The following is an 11,205-nucleotide window of genomic DNA, read 5'->3' as shown; positions in this document are numbered from 1 at the left end:
TGGGTAATGTAAAATATTTTTAAATGCTTAGCTACACTTTCATTAGAGATCACATTAAACGCAATAATATTGAAGATTAGAGATGTTGTATAACTTTATTAGAAGATTTACTGTAGTCATAATATATATTTAAATTTTAGAAATCACACAAATTACTTATTATGCTATTAATATCACTATTATTCTAAGTCTTATATTCCTCAACATTCACTGCAATTAAGAACACAGATGAAATATGCCCAGATCATAAAAAAAGCATGGAAATAACCTGCCTTGTACCTGTCTTCTCACCTATATATGCAGACAAGTTCCTTCAAGTTCACAGAAGCAATTTTTATAAAACTAATATCACTAGAAGGCAACTCAGCCTTCTTATATAATGAAAGTAGAGGACAGTATGCAGGCAATGCAATTTCTAAATCATCTGACTTATCATGTTAGACAACAGAATAAATTTTAAACTCTTGAGGGAAAATGTCCCTACCCAACAATTACAATTTAATTATTTGTACTGAAGAAATCCTGAATTATGTGTTTGGTTATTGTCCTTCTTTTAGATATGTATGTGCACATAATTTGCATGAATTTTCCAGTGTTGAAATATTTTGTTAATGTAATATATATATATATATATACATATATTCTATGACAATAGAACTGACTTAAACATTATTGTATCGATGTCAGAGATAGTTTATACAGCCATGTACTAATCTAAACCTGTCAAATATATTCTCTACAAGATAAGGAATTTTGAAATGACTAAAGAGTCCTCTTTCTGTAGTGTTCAACACTAGATTTAAAAAAAGTCATTGTATATTATGCACATTAATGGAAATGTCAAAAAGAAATGCATCATTTTGCACAATGACTATGAGATAATATTAAAACTTAATTGAGTATACACATCACAGGAACAGAAATATCTAAAGTTCAATCCACAGAAGCTACACTAAAGTGAAGATAAATCTTAAGATGCCTATGATTCTAATATACTATCAATTTATCCACATAGTAGACATGCATTCTAGGTTCATTTCTAAAAACAACAGTTTTACATTCATTTCATACTGCATAGCAGCTAAACAGTTTTTAAGGCAACACTAGGGTTAGAACACAATCCTATAGGCTATGAAGCCTCAAACAGCATTTTGCTTTGTAAAGAGCAACTTTCTTTTGTTATTTTTTTATCTATTTTCTTCCACATTTTTTTATAAAGTAGAATGTAACATATATTCATTCACCTATGCATCCTAAAATATTATATTCATCCACTCAAAATATATTTTGTAAAAAGAAAATCAGAATTTGATTATTTTGGCAATTTTAAATATATAGTTCATTATTATCTACTGCAAAAATCCTATAATACAACATATCGTTAAAACTTATTTCCTTCACTAAAGGAAACCTATTTTTCCCAGTATCCTCTCTTTCCTCTCCATGTTGCTCAGAGCCTCTGGTAAAAACCTTTCTGTTCCAGCTATAATAAGTTCAGCCTTTAAGATTCTCAGGAGCACCCTCATACAGGCAAAATTAAGGAGAAAGGGCAGATGTGGGATGGAGGAGTTGGTGGAGGGGTAACCAAGAAGTAGTATATCATTTGAGATGCAAACAAAAGGAATGATTAATTTTTAAAAAAGAAAAAGAAAGAGAAAGAGAAAAAGAAAAAGAAAGAGAAAAAGAGAAAGAGAAAGATTCTCCTCACAAGTAAGAACATGTAATATTGAATTTCCATGCCAGCTCCACCCACATTGTTTTGAGTGACAGGATTTTCTTCCTTTTCGTGTTCTACAGTTTTCAACTGGGTAAACACAACATATTACCCTTGTTCATTCATTTATTCATGTATATTTAGATTGTTTCTGTTTTGCTATTGGAAATCAGATCAATATGTGCTGAATATATAAGTAAATAGTTTGTGTTCTTGAGGTTTTCCTTTAAATAAGTTACATATAGGACCATATTAAATATTAAACTCAGTGACTCAAGCTGGGTAGGAAAATGGAGGATTATTAGTGGGGAAAATTGGAGCTATAAAAAACTGGACAAGATTAACATATAGTTTAATAGTAAAAACTATTAGATATTGTTAATTGACTAGAGACAATGAAATTAAAGCCTAGAGAACTCTAGTAAACTACTTTCTAAAATCTATGAGTGCTAATTAATATAGTTGATAAAAGATGAGTCTGGTAAAAAAAAAAAGGAAGTCTTGGGAATTCAGGTTTTCTTATGTTTCCGTGTTTTTTGTTGTTTGGGTTTGTTGCTAGAGATATCAAGCAGGTATTTGAAGCTTCATGACAAGAGAACAGCTGACTCAGTATCAGAGTCATTTCAAGAAATGAAATAATCAGGCAATAATTACTATAATTCAAAGAAAGAGAGGAACAAGAGCTGGTTATGAGACTAAGAATTAGAACCAAAGTCAGGAACAGTAATCCTGACACCATACCGTAAGTAGAGAAGGTCAACCATGATTACTTGGAAACCAGAGACTGTAGGAAAAAGCAATAAACTATCAATGGACTATAACAAAAGCTGTACACAGATTTAATTAAAAAAAAAAGGCTCTGTGGCTCAATTCTTTCCAAAGCTGCGTATCTCTACCCTCCCAATCCAGCATCCCACTGACATAAACATGGAGTAGGTAATACAGTTTGTTGAGCCAAGTTGGCAGTTTGTAAAGGACTCAATAAAGCTGGTTAAAAGATGCACTAAACCAAATAGAAGAGAATTCCAGAAGATTGCCATGGTCACAGCTATAGGATTTTCTATCATGGGATTCATTGGCTTCTTTGTGAAAGTGATCATTGCCTATAAATATCATTATTGTGGGTGGTTGAGTCCTTGCTCATCATGAACCTACGACGGAGTGATAAGCCCATGAAGTAAAACCTTGCCTGGATGCTTTATGTTTCCCGTTTGTTTGTTGTTGTTGTTGTTGTTGTTATTATTATTTCTTTTATTATTATTTCTAAATTAAAATAACTTCAATATAAACATTTTCCATAACAAAAAGGCTCAAATTTCTTACTAGATTTGCCACATGCAGTCACTGAAGCTTGGGGAAGAAGCAGTTAAAAAGGCAAAGGGAAACAATCTTATTTCAATGTATGCTGCCTGCTTGCTTCATGTGCTAGGGCCAACATGAAGATCTCAATAGAAATTGAGTGTTTCCCTTGACAAAGAGAGGATAAGGATTCAAATTAAACATATTGTAATTTTGCATATTTAAATACTATATAATTTGGCTTGGCCAAATGTCAAAATGAATGAAATGAATGAAATTTTTTGTTACAATATATTCTTTTTTTTCCATTTTTTATTAGGTATTTAGCTCATTTACATTTCAAATGCTATACCAAAAGTCCCCCATACCCACCAACCCCCACTCCTCTACCCACCCACTCCCCCTTTTTGGCCCTGGCGTTCCCCTGTACTGGGGCATATAAAGTTTGCGTGTCCAATGGGCCTCTCTTTCCAGTGATGGCCGACTAGGCCATCTTTTGATACATATGCAGCTAGAGTCAAGAGCTCCAGGGTACTGGGTAGTTCATAATGTTGTTCCACCTATAGGGTTGCAGATCCCTTTAGCTCCTTGGGTACTTTCTCTAGCTCCTCCATTGGGAGCCCTGTGATCCATCCATTAGCTGACTGTGAGCATCCACTTCTGTTTGCTAGGCCCCGGCATAGTCTCACAAGAGACAGCTACATCTGGGTCCTTTCGATAAAATCTTGCTAGTGTATGCAATGGTGTCAGCGTTTGGATGCTGATTATGGGGTGGATCCCTGGATATGGCAGTCTCTAGATGGTCCATCCTTTTGTCTCAGCTCCAAACTTTGTCTCTGTAACTCCTTCCAAGGGTATTTTGTTCCCACTTCTAAGGAGGGGCATAGTGTCCACATTTCAGTCTTCATTTTTCTTGAGTTTCATGTGTTTAGGAAATTGTATCTTATATCTTGGGTATCCTAGGTTTTGGGCTAATATCCACTTATCAGTGAGTACATATTGTGTGAGTTTCTTTGTGAATGTGTTACCTCACTCAGGATGATGCCCTCCAGGTCCATCCATTTGGCTAGGAATTTCATAAATTCATTCTTTTTAATAGCTGAGTAGTACTCCATTGTGTAAATGTACCACATTTTCTGTATCCATTCCTCTGTTGAGGGGCATCTGGGTTCTTTCCAGCTTCTGGCTATTATAAATAAGGCTGCTATGAACATAGTGGAGCATGTGTCCTTCTTACCAGTTGGGGCATCTTCTGGATATATGCCCAGGAGAGGTATTGCTGGATCCTCCGGTAGTACTATGTCCAATTTTCTGAGGAACCGCCAGACGGATTTCCAGAGTGGTTGTACAAGCCTGCAATCCCACCAACAATGGAGGAGTGTTCCTCTTTCTCCACATCCCCACCAGCATCTGCTGTCACCTGAATTTTTGATCTTAGCCATTCTGACTGGTGTGAGGTGGAATCTCAGGGTTGTTTTGATTTGCATTTCCCTGATGATTAAGGATGTTGAACATTTTTTCAGGTGCTTCTCTGGTATTCGGTATTCCTCAGGTGAGAATTCTTTGTTCAGTTCTGAGCCCCATTTTTTAATGGGGTTATTTGATTTTCTGAAGTCCACCTTCTTGAGTTCTTTATATATGTTGGATATTAGTCCCCTATCTGATTTAGGATAGGTAAAGACCCTTTCCCAATCTGTTGGTGGTCTTTTTGTCTTATTGACGGTGTCTTTTGTTTTGCAGAAACTTTGGAGTTTCATTAGGTCCCATTTGTCAATTCTCGATCTTACAGCACAAGCCATTGCTGTTCTGTTCAGGAATTTTTCCCCTGTACCCATATCTTCAAGGCTTTTCCCCACTTTCTCCTCTATAAGTTTCAGTGTCTCTGGTTTTATGTGAAGTTCCTTGATCCACTTAGAGTTGACCTTAGTACAAGGAGATAAGTATGGATCGATTCGCATTCTTCTACATGATAACAACCAGTTGTGCCAGCACCAATTGTTGAAAATGCTGTCTTTCTTCCACTGGATGGTTTTAGCTCCCTTGTCGAAGATCAAGTGACTATAGGTGTGTGGGTTCATTTCTGGGTCTTCAATTCTATTCCATTGGTCTACTTGTCTGTCTCTATACCAGTACCATGCAGTTTTTATCACAATTTTTCTGTAGTAAAGCTTTAGGTCTGGCATGGTGATTCCACCAGAAGTTCTTTTATCCTTGAGAAGACTTTTTGCTATCCTAGGTTTTTTGTTATTCCAGACGAATTTGCAAATTGCTCCTTCCAATTCGTTGAAGAATTGAGTTGGAATTTTGATGGGGATTGCATTGAATCTGTAGATTGCTTTTGGCAAGATAGCCATTTTTACAATGTTGATCCTGCCAATCCATGAGCATGGGAGATCTTTCCATCTTCTGAGATCTTCTTTAATTTCTTTCTTCAGAAATTTGAAGTTTTTATCATACAGATCTTTCACTTCCTTAGTTAGAGTCACGCCAAGATATTTTATATTATTTGTGACTATTGAGAAGAGTGTTGTTTCCCTAATTTCTTTCTCAGCCTGTTTATTCTTTGTATAGAGAAAGGCCATTGACTTGTTTGAGTTTATTTTATATCCAGCTACTTCACCGAAGCTGTTTATCAGGTTTAGGAGTTCTCTGGTAGAATTTTTAGGGTCACTTATATATACTATCATATCATCTACAAAAAGTGATATTTTGACTTCCTCTTTTCCAATTTGTATCCCCTTGATCTCCTTTTGTTGTCGAATTGCTCTGGCTAATACTTCAAGTACTATGTTGAAAAGGTAGGGAGAAAGTGGGCAGCCTTGTCTAGTCCCTGATTTTAGTGGGATTGCTTCCAGCTTCTCTCCATTTACTTTGATGTTGGCTACTGGTTTGCTGTAGATTGCTTTTATCATGTTTAGGTATGGGCCTTGAATTCCTGATCTTTCCAAAACTTTTATCATGAATGGGTGTTGGATCTTGTCAAATGCTTTTTCTGCATCTAACGAGATGATCATGTGGTTTTTGTCTTTGAGTTTGTTTATATAATGGATATTCTTATTTGTATATCCTTTTTTTCTTTTTCTTTTCACAGTATTTAGGATTAGAATTGAAAAATTGAAAATAAGGTAGCACTATGAGCAGAAAACCCTTGATATCTGGTGTAGTTCCAAGACATCGCATGCAACACTTAATGATGTTTAATCACCATATATGACTGTTTCCCTAATTTATGTGTTCATAAATAAAAAAAACACTAATAGTAGCAACACTGGGTGGGAAGTAGGCCAGTGGTAGAACACTTACCTAGCATGTAAGGTTCAGAGGTGCAATTCCCAGCAGCTCCCCAAACTACATGAATCAAATTTTCTAGTACTATATTATTTATTTTAGAATAATGATTTTTGTTTAAAACATGCAAAATAGTTATAAATGTATATTTCTCTATACATCTGTATTAATTTTCTCTCTCCTTTCTTTTCTTGCCAGTCGCAAATTTTCTTGTTTACGTATACTATAAGAGAAATAAACACTGGTTCTCTAGTATTCCTCTATGAGAAAACAAGAAAACAGAAAACTACTTGGCTTTACAAATTACTAAATTAAATACATATTTCAGAAGCATACAACAATAATAGTTAAGAAGTCATACAGTTGTCAAAAAAAGCCAACTGATATTAGGAAAACGATAAAAGGTTAGAGAAACAAAAGTCATAAACATACTTCCTTGTTATCAAATATTTATCCCTAACCCAAAAAAATAATTTCACCAATTTGAGGAATATGAAATGGAATAAACAACTGTAAAATCTGAGGAATTTTAATTAAATTAAAACATTTTCCAAAATAAACTTTGTGATCACTTCATCTAATATTTAAAGGATTAGCAAATATGTCACATCAGTGTCTTATTTTTTATTTATTCACTTTACATATCTATCACTGTTGCCCCTTCTGGTCCACCCCTCCCACAGTCCCTTCCCTTATCCATCCCCTTCTTTGAGAGAGAAGTGGTCCCTTCTGGGTATCCCACCACTCTGTCACATCAGTTCTCTAAAGGGCTATGCCCTTCTCCCACCAATGCCAGACAAGGCAGCTGAACTAGGGGAATAGATTCCACATACAGGCAACAGCTTTAGGGATAACCCTAACTCCAATTGTTTAGGACCCACACAAGACACAGCTGCTTATCTGCTACATATACTAGGGAAACTTAAGTCCAGCCAATGTTTGCTCTTTATTTAGTGTTTCAGTCTTGAAATCTCCCAACGGTCTAGGTTAGTTGACACTCTTAGTCTGCCTGTGGAGATCCTATCCCATTCAGGGCCCTCAATCCTTCCCCTGTATCTTCCATAAGGTTCCCCAAGCTCCATCCAATGTTTGGCTGTAGGTCAGTGCATCTGTCTGAGTCAACTGCTGATTGGAGCCTTGCAGAGGACAGCCCATGAAAGTCCCCATCTGCAAACATAACAGAATCATTAATAGTGTCAGGAATTGGTGTTTGCACATGGGATGGGTCTCTAGTTGGGCCGATTATTAGTTCCCAATAATCTGAACTCCCTTAGTCTCTGCTCTATCCCCTGTTCCTGCATTTCTTGTAGGAAGGATAAGTTTGGGATCAAAAGTTTTATGGGTGGGTTGGTGTCCCTATCGCTTCATTGAGGTTCATGCCTGGCTATAGGAAGTGGAATCTTCAAGTTCTATATCTCCCCTGTTGTAAGTCTCAGCCAGGGTCACCCCCATTGATTCTTTAGTGCCTTCTCTATCCCAGGTATTAGGCATGTACTCAAGATGCTCCCTACCCCTGCCAGCTGCAGATTCAATTCATTCTCATGGTCATCTGGCCATCTCCTTTGCCTTTTCCCACAGCTGATCCTGAAACCACTCCCATCGCGCTCCCCATCCCCTCTCCCACCCAGTCCCCTCCCTCCATCTGCCTCCTACAACTATTTTATTCCTGCTTCTAAGAGACATTTGAGCATCCTCACTTGTGCCTTTCTTCTTGTTTTGCTTCTTTGGGTCTATGGGGTATAGAATGGATATCCTGCACTTTATGGCTAATACCCACTTATTAGTGAGTACTTATAATATCACTTACAAGTGAGTACATATCTTGATGTCATTTTAGAAGTAGGTGACCTAACTCAGGTTGATATTCTCAAGTTCCATCCTTTTGCCTGCAAAATTCATGATGTTTTGATTTTTAATTGCAGAAGAATATTTCATTGTGTAGATGTACCACCTTTTCTTTATCCTTTCTTCAGTTGAGGGTCATCTAGATTGTTTCTAGTCTAACTATTATGAACATAGTTGAACAAGGAAGGGTCTTTCTGGGATGATGAAACATCTTTTGGGTATACATTGAGCAGTGGTATAGTTAATTCATGAGTTAGAACTATTCCCAGTTTTCAAAGAAACAACCAAATTGATTTTCAAAGTGGTTGTTCAAGTTTACACTCACAGCAGGAATGATAGAGCATTCACCTTGCTGCATATCCTCTCCAGCATGTGCTATCTCTTGAGTTTTTTTATCTTAGCCATTATGATGAGTCTAAGATAGAATCTCAGAGTTTGGATTTGCATTTCCCTGATGACTAAGGACTTTGAACAATTCTTTAAGTAGCTGAGTACAGGTTTTTAAATTAGACCAAAAGATTCTTTGAATTTCTACAGTGTCAATTGTAATGTCTCCATTTTCATTTCTGATTTTGTTCATTTGGATACTATCTCTCTGGATTTTATATCAATTGGCTAAAAGTTTTTCTATCATGTTGATTTTCTCAAAGAACAAGCTCTTAATTTTGTTAATTCTTTGTATTGTTTTCTTGTATTATTTGATTGGTTTCTGTCCTGATTTTGATTCTTTCCTGCCTTCTACTCTTCTTTGGCATGTTGGCTTCCTTCTATTTCTAGAGTGTTGAGGTGTACTTTTAAATTACTGGCATGAGAACAGTTTAATTTCCTTATGGAGGTTCTTGGTGCATGAAATTTGCTCTTAGCATTCTCTCATTGCTTCTCATAAATTTGGGTATATTGTGCTTTCATTTTCACTGACTTCTAGAAAGTATTTAATTTCTTTCCCTATTTCTTCCCTGACACAGAGATCATTGACTAGAAAATTGTTCAGTTTCCATGAATATTTGGGCTTTTTCATGTTTCTCTTGTTGAAGTCCAGCTTTAATCCATGGTGATCTGTTAAGATACAGGCATTAGTTCAATTTTTTTTTTTGATATTTGTTGAGGCTTGCTTTATGACTGATTATATGGTAAGTTTTGGAGAAGGATCTATGAGATGCTGGAAAGAAAGTATATTCTTTTGTGTTAGGGTGAAATATTCTATAGATGTCTGTTAGGTCCATTTGAATCATAATGTCAAGTGAGTTTCATTATTTCTCTGTTTACTTTCTGCCTGGATAACCTGTCAATTGAGCGGTGTGGGGTGTGGGAGTCTCCTAATATTTATGTGTGGAGTTTATAATGTGAATGCCCTTGAGTTTATGACATAGATTTTCAGAACTGAAATATCTTCTTGGTATATTTTTCCTTTGATGAATATGTAATGTTCTTCCCTATCTCATTTTATTAATTTTGGTTGAAAGTCTATTTTGTTAGAATTTAAAATGGCTACTCAAACTTGCTTCTTGGATCCATTTGCTTAGATAAATTTTTCCAGCCCTTTACTCTGAGGCAATGTCTATATTCATTGTCAAGGTATAATTCTTACATGCAGCAGAATAATGGATTCTGGTTTTGCATGCACTATGTTAGCCTATGTTGTTTTATTGGATATTTTTAATATATGTTCTGTTTATGCTGGATATGTTTTATCTCCTCTCAATTTAAGAATTTCTAAAGCCATGAAAAGGGGTAATTCACAGGTACTACCAAGGATCAACCTCAGCCAGGAGAGGGTTTCTGAGAGAAGGGGTGTCTGGGAGCAACAAAACAAATGACTCAAAGTCAAATCTTGGGTTACAATCTGACAGCCTGTGTTCTGCTTAGAATGGCTCTCTGCATGTTAACATTCATGCAGACAGTGGAAATCTGTCTTTTCTAAATCTCTGGTTTTCCCATGTTGATGCTCCAAAGAATTTAGTAATTTGGATCTATGAAGCCAAGAGCATCCCCAGTGCTAAATGTGTTGCTCAATTCTTCCCTACTGGGAAGGGTTATGAGTGATTCATGTTTGTATAGCTTGTGATTGCTGTGTGGCCATGTCACTGGTTTATTCTCAGGCTTGTCTTAGAAACTGTGTGCATTCCTTTAAATGTTGTTGTTGCTAGAGCATCTTACATAGGTGGTTTTCTTAACTCTTTAATCATCACCAAGAAAGCTTTTACATGTAAGCCCTACAATGACAACATCCTTGATGAGATTTAATGTGACTTGCTTCCCCTGCTGAAGCTGGCTTGTGGTAGCAGAAATACCAGAAAGATACCAGGCTACAATGTACTTGATCTTGGCTTTGGATATGAACATATCTACTTCCCTCTTCTTGGCTTCCTACCTCTTCATCATTGTTACTACAAGAAGTATAACTGATACTTGAAAACTATATTTTTTAAACTCATTAAAAATTATTGTATATAACTTCAGAGTGTTATAACTACTTTTGGAAAATATGTCAATCATTTTAGATGGTATTCGAAGACTCTATGGACAATACCTGGGGAAAGCAATAATCAACAGTCTATCTAGATGTGAATCCAAGGAGGAAAAATAGTGAATGGTATGCAAGGTATTCCCACAGTGAAAGATTGGCCTGTTTTATACCGTGGCTTAGTTGAAAAGGCTAATCAGTGTGACCAATGCTACACAGAATCAGGTTCATCACTGAGACTGGAGTCAAAGCCTGCTTGATCCAAGGCTATGATTTAGTAACTCAGATGCAAGGAGAACCTTGAACACAAATGTATGCTAGTAGAAGATCATAGAGCACTGAAATCATGATAGTAGTGACAAAGACAGTAAGGTTAATAATAACAGCTAATCCTGACAGCATGTGCCCTGTTCCAGAAACTGGTTTAGACATCACATCTATAGACTTAACATAAATAGAAACCCCACCAGATTGTTACTATTCCCATTTTGTAGTTGAAGAAAATTAAGGCATAGAAAGTATAACCAAATTAAGAAATGCAGGAGTGGGTGAGTGGGTAGAGGAGTATCCTCATAAATGTCAGTCAATTATATTA

General features: G+C 36.2%; 2 pseudogenes; both read left to right on the top strand.

Annotated features, from left to right (window-relative positions):
• The first annotated feature begins 2,641 nt into the window (after positions 1-2,641).
• Positions 2,642-2,846, top strand: Gm13720 (annotated as a pseudogene).
• On the top strand, positions 10,052-10,390 carry Olfr1017-ps1 (olfactory receptor 1017, pseudogene 1; annotated as a pseudogene).

This window comes from Mus musculus, chromosome 2 (genome assembly GCF_000001635.26).
Source record: "Mus musculus strain C57BL/6J chromosome 2, GRCm38.p6 C57BL/6J".
Taxonomy (NCBI): Eukaryota; Metazoa; Chordata; class Mammalia; order Rodentia; family Muridae; genus Mus; species Mus musculus.
The sequence above is the reverse complement of the archived record's forward strand: the minus strand, read 5'-3'. Positions and strand labels throughout refer to the sequence as shown.